This window comes from Asterias rubens, chromosome 3 (genome assembly GCF_902459465.1).
Source record: "Asterias rubens chromosome 3, eAstRub1.3, whole genome shotgun sequence".
In the NCBI taxonomy this organism is placed as follows: Eukaryota; Metazoa; Echinodermata; class Asteroidea; order Forcipulatida; family Asteriidae; genus Asterias; species Asterias rubens.
This window is the reverse complement of record NC_047064.1, coordinates 19,789,390-19,807,913: the sequence shown is the minus strand read 5'-3', so window position 1 is coordinate 19,807,913 and position 18,524 is coordinate 19,789,390. Positions and strand designations below refer to the sequence as shown.

At 36.3% G+C, this 18,524-nt stretch overlaps 1 long non-coding RNA gene across 2 annotated transcripts; it reads left to right on the top strand.

Annotated features, from left to right (window-relative positions):
• The first annotated feature begins 2,014 nt into the window (after positions 1-2,014).
• LOC117288344 lies at positions 2,015-18,035 on the top strand. Of its 2 annotated transcripts, none has more exons than XR_004518875.1 (3): positions 2,015-2,073; positions 15,721-16,578; positions 17,629-18,035. It is a non-coding gene; the product is annotated as an uncharacterized LOC117288344 (long non-coding RNA). The 2 variants fall into 2 exon arrangements; XR_004518874.1 differs by having other exon boundaries at positions 2,032-2,192.
• The last annotated feature ends 489 nt before the right edge of the window (positions 18,036-18,524 follow it).

The window sequence follows — 18,524 nt, the reverse complement described above, 5'->3', positions numbered from 1 at the left end:
ACAGGCAACCAGTTCACAGCAATCTCCAAGAAGAAAAGCCATTCACATTTCAATGTTCACATATTTTTGGGGGTGAATCGTAATAAAATGTTCAAAAAAATGACTCATGTGCTACCTAAGTGGTCTTGTAGCATGCACTGCAGTTGGTTGCCTCCAAGTTGCTTGTAAAAGTTGTCTCCTGTGACAAGGCCCATACACCCAAACAGTCTGATGAATAGACTTTGGTTCATTTTGGAGTTTTTTTTTGTAACTTCTTTTGCTGCCATGACATATTATTATTGGCTTGAGATTTAACCCTTTCAGGTCATCAACAATTTGTATTTTGTTTGCTTCATTGTATTCGGAAAAAATATATCAAATTAAATGACCCATGATATTGGAACATGGAAGATTTAAGACCTTATTGTCTTTTCCAAAGAGTGTTGTCACATTATTTTTACACAAAGTTTTTTTTTTTTTTTTTTTTTTTTTTTTTTGCTGTGACATAAATTGGCTTGAGCTTACCTGTCAAGTCATCAACAATTTCTACTTGGTTTGCCCATGGAGGTAGAATTAGAGCCTCGCTATACCCAGTAACAATGGAAAAATAATATGACACTATATAGTATTGGAACATGTGGAAGCACTTATTGTCATTTTCCCAAGAGTATTTTTAATAATGTATAATTTCCACAGAGTTTTGCCCAGTGAGATTATAGTGCAGTCCTAAATATTAAACTTTGAAGTTTGTCCAACCCGAGTATCTGACGTTCACTCATAGCTTACACACAGTAGCAAGGTCCAACTTCAAAAAGCCTGTAAGCAAAACAAAAGTAATACTTAAAGGAACACGCTGCCCTTGGATCGGTCGAGTTGGTCTTTGAAAAGCATTTGTAACCGTTTGTGATGAAACACATATGATTAGAAAGATATTGTAAAAGTAGAATATAATGATCCACACAAGTATGCCTCGAAATTGCGTGGTTTTCCTTTTACCTCATCGACTAACACGGTCGATCATTTATGGGAGTCAAATTTTTGACTCCCATAAAATGGCCGACCATGTTAGTTCACAAAGTAAAAGGAAAACCACGCGAATTCAAGGAAAATTTGTGTGGATTATGTTCTACTTATCTAAATTATCTTTCTAATCATATGCATTTTATAACAATAGGTTACAAACGCTTTTCAAAGACCAACTCGACCGATACAATGCAACGTGTCCCTTTAAGAAACTGGTTACCACTGGGTTACCATCCAAAATAACAGTAAGTTTCCATTGTTGTGACTGGTGTCCCACTCATTTTTTTGCAGTATTTTCTGTTCAACAGCTTTATGAAATTGGGCCGATTGTCTTTATTTTGAAGGAGTTTTGTTCTTTTTTATTTCATCAATTAATTTTGCCTCTATTAACGGTTGGCCATTGATGACGCACCATAGATCATCTACAATGCAAACTTTCATTGGCACTTATTTGCATACTCAGAATTGTTTTATATTTCATTAATTTTAAAATAATGGGATGAATCCCAAATAATATCACCCACGTCAATTAAATTAAAGGGTAAAAAGTATTTGTTACTTCTTGCCATAAATATGTGACCCGCCCAAAGTTCCCCGTTTTGTCCCTTGGAGGGTAGGCCGTACGCCTCATAATGTTCAAACCATTAATGCAGACGATTTCAAAGTAGCTTAAACAAGCTATTATTATTTTTAGGACTCCCTCAGGTTTGAGACGCACTCTCATAAATTAATAAAATTATTACTGAATTATTACTGAAGCCTCAACTGGGCATTGTGATTTTAGCTCCGTTTATTGACATTGACAACGATAGACTCACAAGAGGGCGCTGCTCTCAATTTGTTGAGCAGACTCTGGCCGTGTCCGAATTGGCGACTTCGGCTACAGCTACGGCTAGGGCGCGCGCGTCTGCCATTCTTCAACACTGACAGACGCGCTGATCTAGCCGTAGCTGTAGCCAAAGTCGCCAATTCGGACACGGCCTCTATCTCTTTTTTATATTCCGCACTTGTTGAATCTGAGACGAACGAAAACAAACAGTACAGACGCATGCAGTTACGCGGCTGTCCGTGGTAAGTTTATAAGAGTTGTTTCTACTCCACCTTGCTGTAGTACTTTCCACACTATAGCTTGCTTTAAAACTTGTTAGGTTTGAGCTGCATGGAACTAGGAGTGTTGTCATCAATATAAGGTAAGCATCTCAGCAGAAAATGTCAAAGAATAAGGGGGACTACCCTAGCATAGGTCGTGTTGTTGATCATTGTTGCTGTGTGGCTGTCTCTCTGCAGGCCCCTAGGCCCTCCTACTGCTGCATACAGCTAGTGGTTCTGTTACTACTACTAGTGTTGTGCAGTGCTTGTACGATTTTTATTACTCTCTTGTGATTTGTGAATGTGAGGCTGTGCTGTCATGGTCTATTTCTACCTCCATGCTGTTACTTAGGTGATGGTACGGTGTACAAGTTTGCTGAAGTTAGAACAGGTACAAAATGACCTAAAACATTTGGTTGAAGCCATTGGGGATTGGACCCTTTCGGAACAGAACAAAAATTTAAAGTTCACAGACTTACAAATAACTTACAGGATTTACAGAAGGTAATGGTGAAAGACTTCTCTTGAAATATTATTCCATGAAATGCTTTTTTTTTTTTACAAAACATTAAAACAATATAAATTCTTGATATCGAGAATTACGGATTTATTTTAATTAAAACACATGTCATGACACGCCAAAACGTGCGGAAACAAGGGTGGGTTTTCCCGTTATTTTCTCCCGACTCCGATGCATGACTGATTGAGCCTAAATTTTCACAGGTTTGTTATTTTATAGAAGTTGTGATACAAGAAGTGTGGGCCTTGGACAATACTGTTTACAGAAAGTGTCCAATGGCTTTAAAAAAGTGTATTTAAAAATATTGTTTTAAATTTTGTTTAATATTTTGTAATTAAAATTATATTATTAATGACCGAGGAGTGAGACCTGAGAGTGTTAGCTTTAGTTTAGTTGATCATATTTGTACAGCGTTTAGCAACATAAATAAACGGTTAACATTTTGTGGCTGCTTTTATTTTATTAGTGTAAACTATTTCTAAACTACAGTAGACACTTCGTATTATTTATAGCCTTCAAGAGGAAGATTTAGAAGTATCCTTTCAGTTTCATCACGTTGTTAGTTTTAAATAAATAGCTAGAGATGAAATGCTTACGTACATCATCTGTTAGTGTACCAGTACACTGCTATAATCGTAGTTGCGATTTACATAACCCTCCTCCCGACAGCCGGAGGGAGGAGGGTTATGTTATCGCAACTGCTATAACCGTAGCTCTTAGTTCACCATCGTAGAGATCTAACTAAAGAGCTGCCAAAATTTGTGTGTTCAAATTTTGCTTTTTTTCCTCAGTCAATCTGAGTTAAGCGCTATTAAAAGCACGACTCAAATTCTGGTGTATCTGAATAGCAATGTGTGGGTTTGAGTCCTTGTCGTGGCACTTGTGTCCTTGAGCAAGATACCATAACTGCTTAAATGTCCTTCAGATGGGTCCCATGTTAGTTGCAATAACGTAACCCTCTTCCCTACGGGCTGTCGGGAGGAGGGTTACGTTATCGCAACTGGTCCCATAACACGTAGGATCGGTGGATGCTTGCGAAAGATGCATGCGAAGAACCCAGCACCAGTATCAGGGAAGAAGTTAACCCCAGTGTTTATGGTTCACACACGTGACGCATTGCACCCTTGTTTACAGGTTTCTTCAATCATGTCAATTCAAGCTTGCGAGCTACATGGACAAAGTTCACTTTGTGAAGAATCCTTATTTCATAATATCATATCATTACCAGAAATTTACAATCCAGCAACTGTGAAATGGGTCCCCTATACACGTTAGGCTGCAAGGAGTACACAACTGCTACGTTCGAACCCACAGCATTAGGAACCCACAGCACCATTAGAACCACATCATTTAAATACTCCAAGATGAGGGTTTACATGTTCATGTTTAAAGACAGTACTTGCCATTTTGTACACCTTGTTTTAATTTTGGATTTGAATTGGGTTTGGTCTGCAAATACAAACTTAAACCACTTGTGTGAGAGAACGTACATATTCAAAATTTAAGGAAAACAAAATATATATAATGATATATACAAATATTTTTCTCATTCCAAATGTTATCCTTCCTAGTATAATATAAACATAAAAAATTACAAAAATATTTTTCTTATAATTCCAAATGTTATCCTTCACGATTGGCCTCTAATACAAACTTGATCTGTGTCTGTCTAATTATTTCCTCCTTCCCGTACCTTGTTCCTCATTTTCCCGAGACTCCTAAATAAACAGATGAATCCTATTTACATTACACTGTACAAGCAGAATGGGATTATCATTGATTTCTTGAGGGTTAAAGCAATGCTATGTTTTATTTCTTCCTCATTGCATCCTCAATGGTTTTATTTATCCTTCTTAAGTTCTTATATTTACATGTTCATCACTTCCTTGTTGTTGCGAGTTTTGTCTTTCTTCGTATGAGGAAACGGGAATGATGTTCTTCCTTCTTGAGACTGTGAAGTTGTGATTATTTAGCCTGAAACGTCTATGGCAGTGGACACTATTAGTAATTACTCAAAATAATTATTAGCATAAAACCTTACTTGGTAACGAGTAATGGGGAGAGGTTGATAGTATAAAACATTGTGAGAAACGGCTCCCTCTGAAGTAACGTAGTTTTCGAGAAAGAAGTAATTTTCCACGAATTTGATTGTGAGACCTCATAATTAGATATTGAGGTCTCGAAATCATGCATCTGAAAGCATACAACTTTGTGTGACAAGGGTGTTTGTTCTTTCATTATTATCTCGCAATTTCGCTCCCAATTGAACTCGAATTTTCACAGGTTTGTTATTTTATGAATGTTGAGATACACCAAGTGAGAAGACTGGTCTTTGACAATTATTATTAGTGTCCACGTCTTTAAAGTCTACACCATACGTGTACTTGTAGGTTAGCCCTTGTACTTGTTATAATATTCCTACTTTTTTTCCTAAGGTCCATTTATCATGCCTGAGGAAAGGATCAAGAATACGAAATGTCAAATTCTAAGTCTGAGGTCTCGAAATCAAATTCGTGAAAAATTACTTCTTTCTCGAAAACTAGCTACGTCACTTCAGAGGGATTCGTTTCTCAGAATGTTTTATAAGTATCAACCTCTCCCCATTACTCGTTACCAAGTGAGGTTTTATGCTAATGATTATTTTGAGAAATTACCAATAGTGTCCACTGCCTTTAAACAAATTCTGGGTATGATTGTGTATGTTACACTGTGTAAAGACTTAATGTCCCAACATACATTCAGCCTCTTGATTTGCAGAGCACTTTGCTCAAAATTCTGAGATGATTTATGACCGAAAAATACTGAAATAATCTTTCTAGAAAATACATAGATTAGTAGGGTTGACACAAAGCTATTAACTTGCTTGCAAACAGATTTTATCTTTAGATCAAATGAAACTGTTGCTATGACCTGGAAGTTATTGAGCCCCTCCTAGCAGATTTAGGACATGATAATAAACAAGGAGAGTTTTTGTTATTTTGTTACTATAGTGCCCGAACACCTCAGATTGAAGATTGAGATACATTCAACAAATTTAAAATTTAGTATTTATTTTCACAGTGGACCTTACATAAAATATGTGGCAGATTGAAAAAGTATCAACTATCCTCAGAAATGTTTGAACCATATTTATCAAATGAAAGGCCCCTAAAAGCCACCAGACCCTATTGGAAGACCTAATTTACTCAAAATAATTGTTAGCAAAGAATCTTACTTGGTAACGAACAATGGAGAGCTGCTGAAGTAACGTAGTTTTGAGAGAGAGGTAATTTCTCATTTAAAAAAAATCAAAGAACTCGGACCTGAAGCCTTTTTTATGCGTCTGAAGAAAGCACACAAATTTGTGCGACAAAGGTGATTTTTCTTTCATTATTCTCCTTCAACTTCGATGACCAATTGAGTCAAAATTTCTACAGATTTGTTATTTTATGCATGTTGGGACCACACAAGAGAACACTGGTCTTTGACAATTGTGACCATCCATAACTTCGTCAAGAAAAGTCTGATTAGAATGTGGATGGTATCATTTTGAAGCTGATTACACACTCTCTCCAAAAATGCATTAAGCCCATGACAGTTAAAGTGTCAACTTTACAGCCCATTGGTGGTGGATGGTCACACTAGGTGTCCAGTGCCTTGATTTTCCACTAGTCCATTTCGTTGCCCTGGTCTTGGCCTTGGTGCCCTTTGCAAAATAAAAACGACTTTCGCCCTTTCATAAATGGACTGTGTGTAGAGCTGAATACTCATTTTGCATGTATGGCATTAGGCTCCCTAAATCATAAAACGCTCTATTTTGAACATTAGGCTTTTCAAAAGCATCCAACCATGAAACACCAACACCCAAAAGCAGTCAACTGTAAATCTATTAAACTGTGGTGATTGTGTAAACAACTCTATTAAAATAGAGTTGTTTACACAATCACCACAGATGTTTTCACATCTTTTGGGTTGCAACTTTTCAACTTATCCAGTTAATTTCCTCCAAAACAAATTTCACAAACTCTTTCAAGGATGTAAGATTGACTCAACTCATTGATTTTCTGGACTGCTGTGGTCGAGCAGCACTGACTCAAGTTCTGGTGTTTCTGATCAGCGGGTTGTTGGTTCGAGTCCTGGTCATGACTTTTGTGTCCTTGAAAGCAAGACACATTATGTGCAATGGTGTTACTCAGTTCACTGAGTCAGGGCAACAACAGTTATTTGGTTTATGTGAAAATATTGTTTAATAGATGTTAAATTTACATCAGGGATAAAGAATATTAATTTTTGTTTTTTGGTACCCACCCGAGTAATATGCCCGTGATTTTTGTCCACAGAACTTGTGTAAGTGAGTATACAGTGCTAACACACATCGGTGTATGGGTAAAAAAAAATAATAATAATAATTTTTGTTCAACTCATGGAAAGTTTTTGAAATCCCTTAGTAAATAAAATGCAACAGTCTAGCATTGAGAAACATGTTTGACAGACCTGGAATTTCATCTTTATGAGGGAAAGGCCATTTTCATTTTGCAAAGGGCACTTCCGTTGGGAAAACCTTGAAGTCGTTGAGAAAATTCTGAAAGGGCACCAAGGCCAATACCTGGGGCAATGGAGGCAATGGCCTTCTTTGGCCTCCGTTGTGGAGTTCTAGGGCCCAATTTCATAGAGCTGCTAACCATGAAAATTTGCTATGCGTGAAATTTTCTTCCTTGATAAAAATAGGATTACCAACCAAATTTCCATTTGTTGCATATTGCTTGTTACTGGTATTCAGCTGTTGTTTGCTTATCCTGAAATTCACGTGGAAATTTGGTTGGTAATCCTGTTTTTATCAAGGCAAAAAATTCATGCTATGCAAATTTTTGTGCTTAGCAGCTCTATGAAATTGGGCCCAGGCCTGACTTGATACATGTAGTATGAGTTGGAGAGTAGTGACTATAGTTTTACTCGAGTAAGTAATCTGCAAAAATCTGACTATTTATGTTGTGAACACAAGGTGGCGCTGTTCATGTAAGCTAGAGCTTCACACCAAATAAAGTCCCATAGCAACCAAGATGTTAAACGGTAAATATTCACAAAAATAAGTTAATAAATTAAGATACGCTTAAGACACTTGAAAACCAAATTTTATTAGGGGACAACTAAACTTCAGGTTTTGATTTTTTGGCAGGTCAGCCATTCGGAATTTTTGCTAATTAAATTACCTTTTTGTAATAATGTATATAGTTTTAAATAAAAAGGAGTTTTGAACAGTTTCCAAAAGTGTAGATTTGAAAAGTAAGATTGTTATTGAAAACTCATGATTTTTTCATAGGTTGAGCAGTTTATTTGATTTTTTCCAAGGACTCATAAACAAATGTTTCTTGTGTCTACTTGTGCATATTGTAGCATGCGATCTTCATGAGATGTAGTATTTGTATTATTATTTTTAAAAATATGATTCTGCAATTTGTAAAAAGCCAAAAGGTATACATTTCCATGGTCAGTATTTGATTTCACTTTTGCACATAACGTCTAAGACTACCCCCAACAAATTAAAATATCCTGTCAGTGTGAAGACAAAAACAAAATATTCAGACAAAAGACTTCGATCCCCCTAAAATGCAGTCGCTCTGTGTAAACACGACTTGCAAAATGTCGTCATTGAACAAGCTTTTTAACGGAAAGAAAGAAAGGCAGAGTCACAAGGGAGGGGAAATTTGAGAGGCGTAGCTATCCCAGCCGGTGAGTTTCTGATATCAAGTTTCCCCTTGTCCGTTCTCGATACATTTTCTCAAGAGCAACTCTTTCTTTAAATGTGTAGCTGATTTTTTAATTTCAAACGCTCGGACCTTGGACAAGTATGATTTCAAAAGATTTTTGTTTTGCATTCAATTTTTTTTCCAGCTGATTCAGATTGAGGTTGGAAATTGGAAAGTTTTTTTTTTTTTTTGAAAGTTGCAAAATTTAAAACTGTTCCCACTTTATCGTTGAACACAACAACAATTTAGTATGATACATTAATAAACAAACTAAATAATTAAAAACAATGCGAATACAATTTATGAGAAAAAAAATTGCAATGAAATAATTTTGTCAAGTCTATTTAAGACGAATTCAAACCATGAACTTTACATATTGGTACTTGTACATTTTGTTTAATATTGCAAAAGTGAAGTGATCAGCTTTGTTCTTTAAAGTGTCTAAAGTAAACTTATTATTTTGTGTTATTCAACTATTTATGCATCCACTTTTTACAAGGTACAGTGCCTGTCAAATTTTGGGCGGTGCAAAATACTGCCAGTTTTTGTGTGAAAATTATGTAAAACTTTAAATTCTTTAGCACTACATTACATGTTCATGCATTGATTCAGTATTCAATGCCATTTAAGCTCATAACAAATTGATGTCCAGTTCACAAAAAAGAAAAAACAATGAAGGCAAAATCTTAAAGCTAAATTTGCTTTGAAGCTGCGCTATATATATATGCACAATATTATACACGTCATAAAAATGCATTGAAATAACCTACAGAGATAAACAATCAAACAAATACTTAAAAAAATCAATCCAAGTAAAAAAAAAACTCTGAGCTTGTAGCACACACGTGGGATTTGTTTCTGTACGTAGGTGAACAAGTGGCGATAACAAGCATCTCGTTCTGATTATGGGTCCACGGTAGTAACCCAAGGGTTTAAGATTTGAGTCAGCATAGTCAAGATGAATCCACTGTATCTCTACATGACCCTCAGAGCAACGGCTTCCAAGCCAATTACATTGAGCGTCCCATCGACGAAACACAATATCCCTCGTGTTGAGATCCCATCGCAATCGGTCATTTTGCATGGGGGGGGGGGAGGGGGTAGAATGTGCATGAAGCACGCTCACTGTCGTCTGCCAGTCGCTGGATGTGCGACGCATGTAGGTCATATTTTGAGTAGGGATCCAAAACTTACTGTCATTTTGAAAATTGTTTTTGAGGCTATAGTTGTACCAGCGGGATTTACTGGACAAGACGGACTCATTCAGAAGAAAAAATTCTTGTAAATAAATTTGTTTTTATTTTAGGATTTTTGCATTTGTGATATTGGTCCGAGTGTCATCCTAGTGACATTTTAAACATATCAGGCCTGGAATTTCATCCTTGTAAAGCAAGGCCATTTTCATTTTGAAAAGGGGACTTTGCAAGGGCACCATTGGAAAATCTTAAAGGCAAAATATTTAAGGGGCACCAAGGCCAAGACCAGGGGCGGGCAACGGAGGCCATGGCCCCGTGTAAATCCAGGCCTGCATGTATGCTATTTAATTTAATGTGCAAAAGTTTGAGAAGAAAAATGCACAGATTTTTAAATTTTATTTTCCAGCAAAAAATAATTATATTATCGTTATAGTGAAAGTGATAGTGATTTTCCATTTTGCAAATCGGTTTTAGATAATCGTAATTTTTTGTTGTTACCGGACGCTGTATTGGGTTTTTTTAAAAGAAAAAAAAGAATGAATTATAAGAATGTTGAACCTCAAGATAAATGCTTTGAAAAATATGTGACTTCACTGGCCTGTATGCTTCGTTTTTGAAAGGGCAAGGGCACCAAGGTATTTTCTTCTTGGTGAAGGGCACCCTACGAGAAAATTGTCAATTTCTACTGGAGAATTTCTAGGGCACCAAGGCAATGACCAGTGGGCATGAGCCAATCGCCTTCGTTGCCTCCGTGAAGTATCAGGCCTTTGCATTATCCCATCAGAAAACAGTTCATTTCAGCTGATACTTTAAGGCAGTGGACACTAGTGGTAATTACTCAAAATAATTATTAGCATAAAACCTTACTTGGTAACGAGTAATGGGGACAGATTGGTAGTATAAAACATTGTGAGAAACTGCTCCCTCTGAAGTGGAGTAGTTTTCGAGAAAGAGGTACTTTTCCATGAATTTGATTTTGAGACCTCAAGTTTAGAATTTGAGGTCTCGAAATCAAGCGTTTGAAAGCACACAACTTCGTGTAACAGGGTGTTTTTTTCTTTCATTATTATCTCGCAACTTCGATGACCAATTGAGCTCAAATTTTCACAGGTTTGTTATTTAGTGCATACATGTATGTTGAGATACACCAAGTGAGAAGACTGGTCTTAGACAATACCAATAGTGTCCAGTGTCTTTAAACCTGGATATGTCAGGAAATTCAAGACCGTAAGGTTCTTGTTCCAGATTTCTCCTCAAATATTTATGACTTTCCATTTTCACATCGTTGAAGTATTTTCCTTGAGAATGATAAGTACCCAGTGATCCGTGACTTTGATGGTGTTGAAGTCCATTAGGTATGAATTTGCATGAAGTACTTTACACGATCCTGATAGTTTTTATGGGGCAGAAAAGCTGTCTAGAAAGATGTCTAGTTTTCAGGAAGGAATCTCTCTGCAGTTGCAGACTCTTCAGAAAGGGTAACTGACCTAGTAACTGACTCATTTTTGGATTTGCCTCAAACAGGAAACTGAGATTTTTTTAAAGGCACTGCAGACGATTTCACGAAATGCTAGGATTAATCCTATCTGGAGTTAGGACGAGTAACCCGTCCTAACTTAGGGTTCATTGTATCCTAACGTATATGGATACGGAACTAAACTTGTCCTAAGATTAATCCTAAGTTTAGGAAGAGTTTGGTGAAAAGCATCGGCTTGACATCTTTGGTAATTGTCAAAGACCAGTAATGAATATTCTCACTTGGTGTATTCCAACACATGCATGCATAAAATCACAAATCTGTGAAAATTTTGACTAAATTGGTTATTGAAGTTGCAAGAGAATAATGAAAGAAAAACACCCTTGTTGCACAAATTTGTGTGCTTTCAGATGCCTAAAAGGGGCTTCAGGCCTGAAGTCTTTTCAATGTTTGAGTAAGAAATTACCTCTTTCTCAAAAACTGTTACTTCAGAGGGAGCCGTTTCTCATTTTTTTTATACTACCAACAGCTCCCCATTACTCAATACCGAGTAAGTTTTTATTCTTATTATTTTGAGTAGCCACCAATAGTGTCCAGCCGTCGATTTCACAAAACTCTTCCTAACTTAAGATTAATCTTATGATTTAGGACGAGTCCCAACCCTGCACTGTAGCATGCAGACCTTAAGATTAATCCTAAGTTAGGACGAGTTACTCGTCCTAACTCGAGACAAGACGAGTCCTAACTCTTTGTGAAATCGACGGCTGAGCCTTTAATAATTATGCTGTACAGCACAGAGATGGACTAAGACTGACAACTGAAATAAAGATCAGAAATAGATTTTTTAAAATTTATGTTATTGAGGTAAATTTCAATAATTTCAAACGAATTCCAATATATATAAAATATCAATGGGTAATTTAATGCTTTAAAAAAAGGAGAAGATGGATGAAAAAAGAAGTGGAAAAGGAAGGGGGAATAAGAAGAAATTCCTGTTGTTTATCGGTTTAAATAAAAATTATTGATGAACTGTAAGCTTAAAGGGAAGGTACACGTTTTGGTAATTACTCAAAACAATTATTAACTTGAAAACTGACTTGGTAATGAGCATTGGAGAGCTGTTGATAGTATAAAACATGTGAAACGACTTCCTCTGAAGTAACGTAGTTTTTGAGAAAGAGGTTATTTCTCACTAAATAATAAAAGACTTCTAGTTAGAAGTCTTTTATTCCTATCTGAAAGCACACAAATTCGTCCAACAAGGGCGTTTTTTCTTTCATAATTTTCTCGCAACTTCGATGATCAATTGAGCCCAAATTTTCACAGGCTTGTTATTTTTTGGTTATGATGGGATACACCAAGTGAGAACACTGGTCTTTAACAATTACCAAACGTGTACAGTGGCTTTAAGGAATGAAAACAATAGATAGTAGAACAAACCTTGAACATTAAATAATGAAATGTTCTTCCAAGCTTGTTGTTGGTCATTTTACTACAGTCAAGTTCACCCAATGCTTAGATTTGTCGTTAGATAGCTTTCCGACTCTATTCAAAGTATTCACGAGGTATTCTCGCGAAACTGCTGGCCTTATGAGTAGAAGTCGGCAACCAGCAGTTTGCGCGAGAGCAGTTATCTCGCAAGAGTACCGCCACAACTCGACTATCTCACCGCGGCAGACCATTAACGACTTGTTCACAAGTCTATCCAATGCTCTGTAGGCTTTTAAATATACAAAATAAATAGATTTATAAAAATAAGCCTCCTTTATTGACAAAGGCAAATATGAATCTCTAGAAATGAAGCAATTAATAATGGTCCGTCTATACCCTGGAATCTAAAAATTCTTGGTTGGAAAAGTACACAATCTTAGAGTTTGATGATAATCTTATCCGATAAATAAATATGTGTAGAGTAAACAATACTATTTATACACCGTATTTGCCCTTTGTGACAATACAACTACTGCACTCTCAGTAGATAAGAAAACGTGGACAGATTTTCTAGCTCTATGGTTGAATTTAAGAAAATGATTAGTACATTGTTATGTATACAGAGGTTGTTTAGTATTTTGTTTAAAGCCATTATACACTTTCGGAACAGACAAAAAGAAAAGTTCACAGATAACTTGTAGGGTTTATAGAAGGTAATGGTAAAAGACTTCTCTTGAAATATTATTCCATGAAATGCTTTATTTTTTGAGAAAACATTAAAACAATTATCAATTCTCATCGTCGAGAATTACGGATTTATTTTGAACACATGTCATTACACGGCGAAACGTGCGGAAACAAGGGTGGGTTTTCCTGTCATATTCTCCCGACTCCGATGACCGACTGAGCCTACATTTTCACAGGTTTGTTATTTTATATACAAGTTGTGATACACGAAGTGTGGGCCTTTGGACAATGCTGTTTACCGAAAGTGTCCAATGGCTTTAAGGCACTGGACACCTTTGGTAATTGTCAAAGACCAGTATTCTCACTTGGTGTATTCAAACATATGCGTAACAAAACAAATCTGTGAACATTTGGACTCAATTGTTCATGAAAGTTGCAAGATAATAGTGAAAGAAAAGATTCCTTTGTTGCACAGAAATGTGTGTGCTTTTAGATGCCTTACGTCAGGACTGAAGTCTTTCAATATTTGAGTGAGAATTTACCTCTTTCTCGAAAACAATGTAAATTGGCAAGTGAGCACCATATGGACATTCTTGTAAGAAAGACATGGCACGAAGGTCCATAAAAAGGTAATCCTGAAAAGTCTCTACGCATTTTTGCGATTAGATCAACTTCCCATTGAGTGTCGGTCAACAAACAATTAATGAGTTTCTACGTATGTGCGATAACATCAACTTTGCATGGCCTGTCGGTCAACAAAAAAATGGATCATTTGACATGATGGATCATTCCATGAGAAAAATTTAACTCGTATGATTTGTTTGTGCAATTTTTTTTTTTTTTGCTATACTATCTAAATCGTTGTTGCACAAATTCTGAAAAGTGGGAAAAACCACAATTACAATCAAGGATAATTTATTGTTGTCAAAACATTTATGTATCTTTTTCAGACATCCCAAATTGTTAGCACCAGTATAATAATCTGAAAGAGTATCATGCAACATTGATGTCAGTACATTCTATTTTGATGCATAATTTCATTGTTCGAAATGAAATTTATTTCTAAATGAGATACAATTCGTGGAACCTGGTAATGGTTGGTGCACCTTCCCGTAATTTCTTTTTTTTCAAATAGAGTCATTTCTGTGAAACGTAACTTGTAATAGTGTGTTGATACATTGCGTGTTCCGTCACTACAAATTTAATATCCTTTACTGTAGATATTATTTACACAACCTGCATACATGTCCCACTATGTACACGTTTTTCTTTTTACAAAACAAACAATTTATTATTAGATTGACTTATGCCATTTGAGGACACATTTGGCTCGTTTTAGATATTTGGCCGTCTGTTCTGCTAGATGACTAACAAATGGCTGTCAAACAATATCACATGATCCAATGTTTGGCACAATCTGTTGCACAGGTCAATCCTTTGCATTATTGAAACTGAAAAGAAATTAACCTGAAATGAATTTGAAATTGAACACAGTTACAAGCTTTTTTTACCTGAGTAATATTTACCCCAAACTATAAAGGCATAATTTAAAAAAATTTTTTTTTAATGGATTTGTTGTATATTTTCCAGGTCTGATCTAATTTGGTATCCTTTTACCCTAGCAAGAAAATATTTCCCCCTAATTGTTTAGGCCTAAAATTTGTCAAAAGGAGATTTCACAAAAATTGAATGTTGATTATTTATATCCCAGGTTCTGATCTTAATTTGGTATCCTTTTATCCGAGTAAGGAAATATCTACTCCAAATTATTTAAGCCTGATATTTTCCACATGTTGCGAAAAAAAAAAGTTCTTAAAAATTGATTATTGTATATTCTCCAGGTCTTGGTTTGGTATCCTTTTACTTGAGTAAGAAAGTACTTACCCCTTATTGTTTAGGCCAAATATTTTTCACATCTTATTCCAAAAGAGATTTATTAAAAATTAATTGATTGTTCTATATTTTCCAAGTCTGCTCCTTGTATGATGTTCTTTAACTGGAGTAAGAAAATACTTACCCCAAATATTTAAGCTGAATATTTTTCATATCTTGTCAAAAACAAAGTTCTTAAAGGGAATGTACACGTTTGGTAATTGTCAAAGACCAATCTTCTCACTTGGTGTATGCCAACATTTATAAGCACAAAATAACAAGCCTGTGAAAAATTGAGATAAATTGGTCATCGAAGTTGCGAGAAAATGATGAGAGAAAAAACACCGTTGTTGGCTGAATTAGTGTGCTTTCAGATAAAAGACTTCTGGCTAGAAGTCTTTTATCATTGTGAGAAATTACATCTTTCTCAAAATCTATGCTACTTCAGAGGGAGCTGTTTCTCACAATGTTTTATACTATCATCAGCTCTCCAATGCCCGCTACCATGTCAGTTTACAAGTACGTATTAGTTTTGAGTAATTACCAAACCTGTACCTTCCCTTTAAAAATTTATTGTTGTATATTTTCCAGGTCTGATCTTGATTTGATTGTTTGTTTGTTTGGTAAGGAAGATATTTACCCTAAATTATTACGGCCTAATATTTTTCATATTTTGTCATAAAGAGAGTTCTTAAAAATGTATTGTTGTGTACTTTCCAGGTCTGATTTCCTTCCTGGACCTCTTCAATTCATCCATCTGTCCTCATAATCATCTGTGGAGGAGATTACGGTGTAATGAACCTTGTCTAGAATGTACTTGTGGCATCCAAGGTCATTACTAGCCTATTATTAGGATCCCGGCCGGCAATGGACAACAGCCTGACCAGCTGACTGAGCAAGAAGTAGAGAGGTAAATAGTTCTCGTTGGATGAGGGACCTGAAGTCATATTCCGTCAATAGCCAATGTCACTTTGACCTCTCTCCCTAGGATATACATGACTAGAGAGTCGGCTTGGATGGGCCCGTAGCACTTTTCCCTCTGACTGTCCTAGGTTGTGTGTGTGTGTAAGTGCTGGTAGGTCTGTGCTCAGATTGCATGCACACTGTAGCACAGTGGACCGGTGACTGTAGTTGCTCTGCATGAATTGTGTGGCACAGTGTTTGCTACAAACCTTCTACAGAGCCCAACCCACTCTCGTTAGCTTCACATGTCTGGGTTTGCCTGCTCTGTGTGTTCGTCGTAACGCACAATCACTCGTGGTGCAGTTTGATTGTATAGTTCCTTGCTGTATGTACATGTAGTAGGTGGATGTGGTTGACTGGTTACTACTCTCTCTGTTTTGATGTGAAGTTTTCTTCGCCAGCTGCCTATAACCAGTTTATTAAAGGGAATAAATAAGTCTGCTGCATGGGACACTGGCCTATATATAGGACCATAGAGCAAGGACACAGACGCAGTCACAACAGTGAGTTCGGCTTTGAAGATTCTTGAGTTGACAAGAGCGAGGGAGGACTGAGAAATAGAGTGAGAAAAGTGGGGGAGTCAGTTACAGACGTTGACTTCCTGATGGTGTTAAGGTGTGTACAATTTTCACATGGTTGTTATTTAGTTTACGTAATGCATGCATATTATGCACTTTCTCAATGGTAAGCTGTATTTGGTCTTTCATGTTGACACTATTAATACTAGCATAACACTAGAGATATGCTCAGTCTACTGTACACTGTTATAATGATATGGATATTATGGGTTTGGATTTGTATCTTTACTGGTAGTGTGTTTGTGCACTTAATTATTGAGTGTCGGACTAACATGTAGGCTTATGCTAAGTGCAGGTGTACTTGTTTAAAAAAAAAAAAAAGTGCAGGTTGGAATTTTTTAAAATGTTAATTTGATAGTTTTGTTCAGCGTCTTTCACAGGTTTTTATTCTTGTTTTATAAATTTTGATTTCCTCAATGCAAATTGATTTTAAATAAAGATAGGGGCAGTACCGTCTATCCTCTCTCAGCCAATCCAAAATCTATCTGTTAAAGGCAGTGGACACTATTGGTTATTACTCAAAATAGTTATTAGCATAAAACCTTGCTTGGTAATGAGTAATGGGGAGCTGGTGATAGTATAAAACATTGTGAGAAACAGCTCCCTCTGAAGTGACGTAGTTTTCGAGAAAGAAGTAATTTTCCACAAATTTGATTTCGAGACCTCAGATTTAGAATTTGAGGCCTCGAAATCAGGTATCTGAAAGCTCACAACTTCTTGTGACAAACGTGTTTTTTTCTTTCATTATTATCTCGCAACTTCGATGACCGCTTGAGCTCAAATTTTGACAGGTTTGTTATTTTATGCATATGTTGAGATACAGCAAGTGAGCAGACGGGTCTTTGCAATTGCAAATAGTGTCCAGTGTCTTTAAGCCTGGTTCATACTTCCTGCGAATACAAAAACGAAATTTTACGTGACAGAGTGATTGTTTTGCAGGAGTTCAGCACAACTCAACTGTTGCGACTTAACCGTTCCGAATTTCCGATGTAAACATTTGTATCGCATTCGTCAACAAAACAAAATGTAAAAATAAAATGTTTTGAAAATTAAATTTGCGGTTATCATTTTATTTTATTTCATTTAGCTGGAGTGTATGAAGCTCACCTTGTTCAACCAGTCAAGAACAACAAGCGAGTCACCACATTCAAAACAGTAGTCACCGCTGAGACCCCAATTTGACCTTATCGCTGTCATTTGATTCTGTTTGTCTGCGTTTTGGATGCTTCAAGTTTATTTTTAAGTTACTGCACTCCATTTCACTACAGTTGAAGCTCTACTAGCAATCAGCGCCATGCAGTGGGATAAATTAAGTCCTGGACAGTTCGAGCAGTTACTGGATTACGTCACATGTAAGTACCAACTTTTGCTGCTTTTGTAAATGTCCTATTTTGTAAATGTCCTAACATGAAATCGTCCGCCTCAGAACTATTATGAGGTCATTTATGGCAGTTTCATATATACGTAATGATGAAAAGGTTCTTAAATAAAAAATTCGAGAGAGAAAAATGGGAAAAAAAGTTTTTTTTTTTTTTGCTAAACAAATGCTTTGAAGACAAATCTTGACATATGCAAAATATGCAAATTTTTATGAGATCCATACAAATGCGCCTTATTTTTGACCATGCGAGGGCGCTATAAATAGTATTTTTATCACTTCCGGGGGTTTACGTGATTCGCCGTGCACAGATTAATAGGCGATCTGTCACCTTTGTTGCGCCGTAGTTTCAATTTGCTTGAGAGGTGGATTATACTTGTAACAGCTCCTTTAAAAGTCTAATTGTCCGTGATGGATTAGATGTCTGTGGTGGTAATGTGTTCCAATCTTTACTAACTGTTTTGGGTATGAATGAATATACCCCCGGAAGTGATTGAGAGCGCCCTCACGAGGTAAAAAATATGGCCCAATTGCATTTATGACCTTGTAGTTATGAGCAGACAAGATATATGCCTTGGGTTCTGGTGAGAGTGCAATGATATATT